This window comes from Cyprinus carpio, chromosome A14 (assembly GCF_018340385.1).
Source record: "Cyprinus carpio isolate SPL01 chromosome A14, ASM1834038v1, whole genome shotgun sequence".
Taxonomy (NCBI): domain Eukaryota; kingdom Metazoa; phylum Chordata; class Actinopteri; order Cypriniformes; family Cyprinidae; genus Cyprinus; species Cyprinus carpio.
Genome location: NC_056585.1, coordinates 27,996,682 through 28,007,422, shown reverse-complemented (window position 1 = coordinate 28,007,422; position 10,741 = coordinate 27,996,682). Strand labels below are relative to the sequence as shown.

Here is a 10,741-nt window from a genome sequence, read left to right as displayed (position 1 = left end):
CTCCTCTAACGAACTGCCACTCCACCCACGCTTGCCTCGCTTTTTATATTGCTTCTTTTTATTAAAAGTACAATCCGGTAGGCAGCAGACATCCATCCGCAACAGCAAATTAGGGGGAGGATTATAAAACCTCCCTTCACCAGAGTTACTGATACATAATTGACCATCCAGTCATGAAAGTCCAGTAAAGTTTGTCGATCATAGATGAGAACTGCAGCAACTTGCTGTAACAGCAAACAAGGCAACAGAATGAGGAGACAACAACAACTTTAACACAAACAGAGAGAGATGGCTTGCCCTGAAACACGCTGGCTCTATCTTGGTTCTCTCTCGTTCAAGAGAGTTCCTTCAGATCCTAGGGTTTTGGACGACTTGACCTTATTGATAACTGTCTTCTAGACCTTTTCCACCTGCCAAAGCGTTCCCCAAACCTGCAGAAGCTCTCGGTAAGATCCAACTCCCTTCAATCGCCTTTACCGGGATCCCTCAAGACTTGTCCGCATCTGGAAGATCTCGACTTGAGCCGTAACTCCTTCATCTGCACGTGTGCTTTGTGTGAATTCAGCCGAGAGGAAGAACTCCCGGTTTTAACTCTCGGCCCACTGGCCGGAAGGATACCGATGCAGTTACACAGAATCCTGAAGCAACTTCTTACTAGAAGACTTCTACCTTTCTGAGATCTCCTGCAAACGCCTGGATACTGGCTATCACTATTCTGATCCCGACAATCACTCTGGTAGTCACCATTAGCCTAAATTTGCCATCGTCTGGACGTGCCGTGGTACCTCAAAAATGATGTGAAAAGGACGCAATAACCTGCTAAGGGGTTATTGCGCTTCCCATTTCATTCGTATTATACAGCCAAAAGAACGCAGACTGGGTTCAAATCTCAATCCTTTTCTTCCCAAGCATCTCAAAGTCAACTATGGGACTTTGCGAGTGTACTGTCACCACGATCGCGGGACTTCATCCCGGGGAAAGATGATCATTCAGAACATCCTCAGAAGCATCGAGCAGAGCCGAAGGTGCATCTTCGTCGTGCTCTGCTCTCACTTCGTCCAGAGCGAATGGTGCCACTACGAACTCTACTACCCCCCAATCACCAGAGGGTGACGGCGAGGAGGGATGGGACAGCATCATTTCTCATGTCTGCTGGAACCTCTGCCATTGTAGTCTCATTTTTCACTCAAAGTCCACTACCCAGCTCAATTCTATGATGTCGTCAGATGCACCCTACCTAGAGTGGCCACCGGAGTGGGAGCCAAGCAGAAACCTCTTCTGGGCAAATCTCAGAGCAGCTCTTGCAGTCAACCTTCTTGGTCCATCAGGGAGACGAAAGAGTGATTAGAAGAAATTTACAAATGGAATTTAATTGAGAATGTCAAGCGTATATTCATTTAAAGCAGTTATTCTCAAGCAGGGGGCCTCAGCAAACTTCCACAGGGCCTCAAAGTGACTTAAAATGATTTGAAAGTCAAAAATCAAGATGTTTATCATTCACCCATGGACTAAATGAAATAAACAATGGAATTATTAAATACATTATGGAACATTGCAAAAATGAAATAAAAGTTAAATGAAATGTAAGCATAAATAAAAACACTTTTCATTTTATTTATGCTTACATTCCATTTTGTGTTTATCTATTTACTGCAAACATTGCATGACACATAATAATTTTATATATATTTAATTTATTCTGTTAAACTAACTACATACTGGAAAAGTTATGTAGGTCAACAAATGAATGGGGATTTATATATTCTGAAAATATTTTCCAAGCTCTAAAACACTTTTATTGGTAGGGGTGAGTTGTGAGTAAAAAAAATATTTTTAAAAATCTTTATGCAATTAATCACAAACACACAAAAAATGACTTGCAAATTCATTGTTTAGAAAGCCTGGAAACCTTGAACATTCAGAAAGTTAAGAGTCAAAAAGGTTGAGTGCCACTGATTTAAAGCTATTAATTACAAAGACTGGTACGTAAACAATACAAAAGTGCCAATATTTGAAATTATAACCAGCAAAAGAGACAAAAAGACAATATAGAGGAAGACCTAAGGATGACCACAAGTGTGTCTAGTGATGGATGGACTGAAAGAGGTGCCAAAGTATGAAAATGAAACTCAGTATTCAACTTGAGAACCAATGTATATTTATTATGAGCTGCCAGCAAAACATTATATTACACAATAACAGACTAGTTCATGAGTATTTTTACAACAATGCAATGTGAATAAAATTTTGCACTTGCTTTAACAGTGAAACAACTTTCCCACGTGATCTTTGGCAGTTTTTGAGGACAGACATTATATTTAATGTTTTGTTAATTAATACCTGAAAAATAAAACTCGCCCATGCTTTAAATGAGATCTGGATGATGAGGCTGGTGCACCGTGACTCTAAACACTGTCTGAAGCTTCATGTATGATGCAATTCAATTCACTATAAAAATGTTTATCACATTTCAAAAATGTCAGAAAGGTAACAAACCTGGACTGATACATACAGCTGAAACTATGTTTTCTATGAGGTTAAAGGTCAGCGTTCGCGGGGAAAAAACGGGAACGAACTTGCCAAATGAAAATGCTTTGAGCAGAATGAAGAGAAATCAATAGGAGGAGAAGTAAACACATGTGCAAGCTGGGAGGAGTCTGGGAGGGATGGGGGCGGGGTGGTTTGATGATGGGGGTCGGGGGGGTACCTGTCAGCCTTCTGAGCCCCTGGAAGCAGCAGGGTGTTTAACTACGGTGGTTCCTATGGGACAGCAAAAACACCTCATAAACGATGATACCAGAGCTGATTTACTGTCACAACCCAACAAACGGCTTATCAAGAACTAAACCATAGTGGCACTGCCAAAAACTATGATTTTAAAAAGCTTAAAAATAACTTTTTTACAGCCTAATTTTTCAACTAAAATACCATTGCACCTGATTTACAGAGTAAAGCTCTTGCTTCATTTCAAGTTGTACATGAACAAAGTATTTTTAATTTTTTTTTTTTATCATCATTTATATTCGTAGGTACTCTTACAAAAAAAAAAGGCTTCTGAAAGAGGTTTTTTTGCAGTGATGTCATTCCGTCAAATCAAATCAACACCAAAAATTTCCCGGCTAAAAAGTTTTCTGAAGGAAGACACCAATAAATCGTGATGAAAGCCAAAATACTAAACGCAGTGGATGTGTATTTACAGAGTAACCCACTATTTTGTAGAGGGGGGTCAAAATGACAATTTTCATTGAAGATTTGGAGCCCAATTACAGACTTAAGAAAGATTGAAGCACCATCATTTTATCTTTACACAGAGATTGGTAGCTCTATTAGTCAAATCTGTTTACTTTATCAATCTTTGTTGCACTATATGCCAATGGTGACCATTCAAAAATGGGGAAAAGACACTTTTCAAGCTTTTCTCCAAAGTCTGAGTGCCTGTAACTCAAGAAGTATTAAAGATATCTTAATATCCTTTCAGATTTTAGTTTTTAACAAACTTTTCTTTCAGTATCTTCTTTTTTTTAAGGCTCTATATGGTTCAATCCCAGAGATATGGGGGATCTCAATGTACCGTAGAACATACCTGTCTAAGTGCTGAAAATACTGTTTTTCCAAAGTTTGCGTGCCTGTAACTCAAGAGATATTAAAGATATCTAAATATCCTTTTAGTTTCTGGTTTTTGATAAACTTTTATTTTTAAATACTGTTTAATTTATACAGCCCTATATAGTTCAATCCCAGAGATATGGAGAAGCCAAGTGCCTCAATGTCCAAATGATGAATTGTTTACCCCATATTCAGTGGTCAAAAACCCAAATTTGGGTCAATTTGCATTCAGCCGATACTCATATTTGAAGAAGAATCTGAAGACCCGCCCTCCTTCTGTCGTGCGAAGGTAAGCGAACTCCTCTAACAGGTCAATGTCTAAGAGAGAAAGCTGGTCAAGGACATATACATTCATTTTAAATTGTGATTGGAATTAGAGTCCTGCAGTGTGATAAATTAACCGAAGACGTAAAAGCTATTGCACCATATATGATAGAGATTTCTGTCCATAAAAATATCAATGTCACCTTTTTACTCAGTTTGGGCTTTTTTCTTCCATATTCTCACTATATCAGCCATAAAAATCCTGATGGATCAAATATGACGAAACAAAACACACATTTGTTCAATGAACTTATAAAATAGTTTTTTTCTGGCTATTATTTTTCCATATGTCAGGCTTTAGAGGATAAATTTTTAGACAAACTGAGGGACTCAAACGCAACTATTAAAAAAACTTCAAACATTCACTGATGCTCCAGAAGGAAAACACGCGATGCAAATAAGAGCCGGGGGTGTGAAAACTTTTGAAAACCGCATGAAGATGTGTACATTTTTCTTATTCTGCATTAAATGTTTTTTTTTTTTTTTTTTTTATTTACATTTATTCTGCCACTTCAGAAAGCTACATAAGAGACTTGCATGTTTACCCTGATCTTCAAATTCACAAAAAGTTTTCACCCCCCGCCTCTTAATGCATCGTGTTTTTCTTCTGGAGCATCAGTGAGCGTTTGAACCTTTTTTTAATAGTAGTGTTCCTCAATAGTCCCTCAGTGTGAAAGATAGGTCTCAAAATCATATAGTCACTGCTGGGAAAGGCTGTAAAAAAAATGCTGAAACCTGTGGATCATCCATGTAAACAAAACAGTATTGAGATTTAAAGGGTATGCAAACTTTTGAACAGGGTCATTTTTATAAATGCAACTATTATTTTCTCTTGTGGACTATACGTAAACATCTTTTATGTGAAATATCTTATTTAGGTCAGTGCTAAATAAAAAAAAAAAAATAACATGCATGTGTTGTACGCTCCCCTCGTATTTTGGTAAAGTTAACATTTTGCAGATTCTGCAAGGCGTATGTGAACTTTTGACCTCAACTGTATTTGCCATGTTCAAGTCTATAAAAAGACTGGTTCTGTTCTAGATGTGGCCTTCATTAGCCACAGTATGTCGTTTTTCTTTAAAGTTTACTCTGTGGAGGCCCAGAAACCACAGGATGAAATGGGCTGATGGTGCAATAGATAGCTCAGTGTGCGTCGTCCTGTATGCTAAGTTTAATGGTTTCTCGTGCACACATAAAAGCCTATATATTTTTTTATTTTTGCAAAGCACCATGAGAATTTGTAATACAATGCTAAGAAGAAACCCAAAATGCTTATAATTGCAAAATGAAAAACCTTGATTCATTCGGTCATGTTTGGCAAGCACTAAATCGCTGCCTTGAAAACACACATTCTATGATAAATGTATTTTTCATTAAACTTTTCATTTTCTATTGGAAAAAAAACAAAAACAAAAACTAAACCAGGGCAGAAGTCCTGGAAATGCAAATATGTTTCAATTCTCCGCTTTTCTTTTTTCCATACTTTTCCAAACCGCATAGGAACCCCAATAATGCGAGAATATAATAATTGTTTTGAAAAACAGATTTTAGATGAAAAACCAACACTGGACAAACGAGCCGATCTTCCTGATGATCTTTATTTTGAAGGATACTGGTGACGTAGTTGAAGAAGTTCTTGTACTTGAAACTGCCCTTCTGGCAGATCTTATCCACCGCCTTCAGGAAGAGAATCTATCTATCTATCTATCTATCTATCTATCTATCTATATATATATAATATATAGATTATATATATATAATATAGATTATATAGATAGATATAGTATGTATATATATAATATATATATATATATATATATATATATATATATTTAAAGTTACACAACAAAAACTAAAAAAAATAAACAATAAAACAATAATAAAAAATTAAAAGCTAATTGAGAACATTAATCTAAAACATAAAAGTTAAATAAAAAAAACGACTTGTCTTGCTCTGGTCCTGCTAACACCTCAGCAAAAACCATCAAAAAGGCACAGCAACGGCTGCACTTCCTCAGAGTGCTCAGGAAGAAACAACCGAGAGTGTAAGCTGCTGGTGTCCTTTTACCGCTCTACCATAGAGAGCGTGGTACTCCAGCAGACAAGAAAGCCCTCCAAAGAATAATCAACACAGCCCAAAAAAAAAAAAAAATCACTGGCTGTTCACTACCCTCCCTGGAAAGGCATTTGCTCACTCCCATTATCTCTCAAGGGCCACAAAAACATCATCCAAAGACACATCCCATCCAGGACACCGCCTGTGTTAATGCTTTGCCCTAATCAGGCGGCGGGTTACAGATCCTTAAGAGCAAAAACCACTTGCTTACACAGAACACGTTTCTTCCCGGTTGCCTATCAGGACTTTTAAACTCATAAATGCACGAATGCCAAATACTATTCCCAACCACGTTATTCTTTGAAAACTACAGTCACTTATTTCATTTAAATCTCTTCTGTCTATACTGGAATGCATACGCAAAACAGGAGAGAAGACATACAACATACAATATATACAATATTATGCGTGATGTCAACTTCTGCAATACCACTGTCTCGTACACTTTATTTATCAAACAACTTTAAACAAAATGCACTAAAATAATATGTGAGATGAAAATTACCATATCTGGTTACTAAATGTGAAAAAACTATATCTGCAGTAAGGTGCAATAATACATGTGCCAATAATATACACTATATGTCAATTGTGCAATAATATATCTAGTCACACTAAATCTCTACTCATTCCATATAAGTTGATACTTTTTGTAACTAACACATACTGTGCATTATCAATGTGAAGGCCAACGTGCAGATTGCTCATGGGAGTGAATATCACGACTATTTTATTTGTACAAATTGTACTGTACAGTCTTATAGTCTAATTTATTGTCTGTGGTTATATGTTGTTTTTCTAACACCAGTCAGGAGCAGTGCTTCCTAAGTGTCTGTTGTATTTCAAATTTCAAAATATAGATTACTGAAAATATTAGCTAAAATAGCATCCGAGATATCATATCGATATGTTTTATCGGATTGTCTCTTGCAACTACAGTAAAAAACAGCAAAACAAAAATTGGGGGGAGTTACATGTTTATGTACTTTATAAAATTCAAAATGTTATTAATAAGTACATCTACTTTTTTAGGATAATGTGGATAATAATAAATAAATAAATGATATTGTAACAAAATAAAAAAAGTATACTGCCAATCACTTGGGTTCGACTTTGTTGTAAATGGAGACTTCTTACACAGGATTTCGATTGGTTTCTTTTATATACAGCTAGTTATAAAACACTCCTAAACCTACTATTCCAACAGAAAACATTTTGCATTCAATGTAACAATAATCCGAGTCTTTATTCATTCTCAAAAAACATCTAAGGATCAGCTCTTTTTTGCCAGCACTTGACCAACTAATAATCGCACTTCACTTTTTCTTGTCTATCCTATTCTTGAAGGAAAAAAAAAAAACCTTGCTATGAGTTCTGTGCTAGACTAACTGACACACTGTCATGGCACTTGTATACTGTTGTGGTGTTCTCTCGAATTTGGTCTGATTGCTTCTAGTGTTATCATTTGTAAGTCGCTTTGGTTTTCCTGTTTTTTACAAATGAGCATGTCGTCACTAAAGGATGTTTGGGGAGATTTTGTCCGATTTAGGTTCACATATAGTTCAGTAGGTACAAACACACACACACACAAAGTTGAACTGACCCTGGAACGAAGGCGAAGGCTGCACGGCGGAGACGTAGTGAAACGCGCTTGTGAAACAGGACCAGCGTTGCAGCAGTGGATTTGTCTATCTGCACACAGCAGCGGGAGAAACCTTCAGCGTCCGCAGCAGACATGAACCGACACAGCTCTGAAACACGCTGCAGGAGCTCTGAGTACAACCTACAACACTCACGCAGAGAGACACACACACACACAGAGTGAGAGCTGATCGTACGCATCAGTCAGAATGACAGTTTCTCGATCCTCACCCGCTGTGCTTTTCTCTCTCTGCCAATCACAGAGCAAGCTGACCACGCCCCACCACCTCCAGCAGCCACTCCCACGGCTCCGTCACCACGGGCACGACTTCTCTGACAGCCTGTTCAATCACATTACCGCTGACTCCGCCCCCTTTTGCATGGAGACTTTCAGACCAGCCCACATTTACCTGGAAGCCTGGGAAAGATAAACAAGTACCATCAGAATAACAAAACACTGCTGTCTTCTGTAGACTGAAACTGATTAGGTTTCATAAATTAAAACGTAACACTTTGTTTGTTGTAATACTTTTGCTATTTTTCATAAAAGCTGCTCAAAACAATCTGTATTGCCATGGAAGTGTGCTTCCATCAGTGTGATTTAAAAATTATTATATATATAATATATTAGATATATATATTATATATAATATATACAAACAGGAATTTGGCGACCTTCTTACTCTCCAAACTATGTTTTTTTTTTTTTTTTTTTTTTTTTACATTTTTTTGTCCTCCATTTAGTTATTGAATTCTGAAAAAAAAGTCTTTACAAAAAGTTTTGGCAATTGCAGTTTCTCTCCGAATTTGCATCTCGCATTCTGGTGCTTGTTTTCAGAACAAACTAAAAATAAATAGGTATTGGCGTACATGGGGTTATAGAGGTTTGTTATGACCGTTCTCACATCTGACTTCTCTTCCAGAAGTTTTATCCTTGCGATTCTGTGCGTTATGAATTACCTTTTTTAAATATTTTTATTTAGAGTTGGAAACGAGCTTTCATAGTATTTTCTAAAATGTTATATATATACGGGGAAAAACGGTGCACTTCAAAACACTCTTACAGTATGAAGTAAGTATACTGGGCATGCTGTGCACATTTTCAGTAAGCATGAAATACCCAACTGACCCATTACCAGCAAAATTCACACAAAATGCATAGAGTATGTGCAAAAATTGTTACTTTTACCCTGCATCTGTGCGTCCGCCGACGGCTCCCGCGTGACGTAACATATAAATTGATTATAAAAAACGTAATGTAAATTTAATGTTCCAAATAACATTAATAATACTTTTTCTACTAAATATATAGTATTTTAAATTGTAGAATGGGTCCGTCGCAGAAGCATTATTATATTTAAAGTGTAGAACGTTACACGTGCAACGTGAAAGACATAGATGTCTTTTCATTTTGAATGATCATATCTAGGGATCTGTGGCACCTGAAAGAATTAAACCCACTGTACTAGACTCAAAAGCATTGGGACTGTTGTTGCCTGATAGAATTATGCATGATGTTGATGTTTTTACCTGTATGTTGAAGTCCGCGGGGTAAAGCGTGAGCGCGGTGATCAGCCAGGCTTTAGCTGCATGCGGGTCTCGCGGCACAAGGTCCCGCGCGCGCTTCACCAGGAACTCACAGTCGCCCCGCGCGGACATCTCCTCCCGGATACCGGCGTCAAATCAAAAACAAAACCCTTCCGATGTTAAGAGACTGTAAAACACCGGTACGGTCATCGAGTGTTGCACTTCCGGCTGATGCTTTCAAAATAAAAGTATATTTTCCAACCCAAGGAAAAGCAGTCTATTTCTGTAACATCTCCGTGACCCCATCAACTCCATACTAGGCATGGGCCGGTATGAGATTTTGACGGTATGATAACCTTAAGCAAAAATATCACGGTTTCAGGGTATTGTTGTCACAGCTCTGAAATGTGTTATTTTTAAATGACTGGGTAAAAAAAACCTTTTTTCGCTGGACACAATATATTTTGTTTCTGGTCTGTGTTAACAGACGTTTAAAGATTTCATATTTTCACATAAATTACATTTTGGAAAATGATTGCATTCCAACGCAGTTTGTGCAAGTCCAGAACAGAGAGTTGCAATAAGGCAAAAACGGCCGGTTACCGATCGCGTAAAGGCCAAAGTATACTTCGGTCGTCCGCACCATCGGCATTACGTTATTTTCATCATCGAGAGGGCTCGCGGACAGCCGCACACCCCGTGGTACTGTTCATGTGTCGAGCTCATCTGCAATGAAAAAATTCATTGCATTAACAAAACGTTCATATAACAAAAATATGTTCTAAGAAAGTTTTGCCAATGTTCCCATTAAGTTATGAAAACATTATTTCTAAATGTTCTCTTAACTTTCAAAATGTGCAGTGTTTTAAACGTTTTAAAAACGTATTTCTGTGTTTTTTTATTTTTTTATTTTTTATTTTATTTTGAATGTTCTCTGAACGTTTGGAAACAAGTGGTGTTTAAATAAATGAGAAAAACATCCAACCAAAATGTTTCAGAAAAACGCTGTGATGTATAAATAACATTCTGAGAACATTATTATTTTGTGTATGTTGATTTGTAGGTGTATTTCACCCAACAGTCACCCTGGAGTTGTTCTAAACCTATATGAATTTCTTCTTCTGCTGAACATGAAAGAATATATTTTGATGAATTTTGTTAACTGGACAGTTGTTAGTAGCAATTGACTTTCGTAGTATTTTTTCAATGCTATATGAAAGTCAATGGCTACCAGGTAAATAAATTATGACATATTTTTTGTTTTTGGGTGAACTATCCCTTTGAAGCCTAGATAACATTGAACAATGTTCTATATGTTACTGAAAGAATGTTTGATTATAACCTTGCCATGGCGTTATGAGAACTTTCCTGTTAGCTGGGTATATTTTTACTTTCAATGACATGTATTAACATGGAACTGAATGTGAGTCATAATGTTGATTCAGTTTATTCAGATTTTGGAATTGCATTCTATTATAATTTCTGACGTATAAAAACAAGTATATGCTGTGATTCTGATTTGATGAC

At 36.9% G+C, this 10,741-nt stretch overlaps 1 pseudogene; it reads left to right on the top strand.

The window, feature by feature from the left end:
* The first annotated feature begins 288 nt into the window (after positions 1 to 288).
* LOC109056794 lies at positions 289 to 1,344 on the top strand (annotated as a pseudogene).
* Positions 1,345 to 10,741: the final 9,397 nt, after the last annotated feature.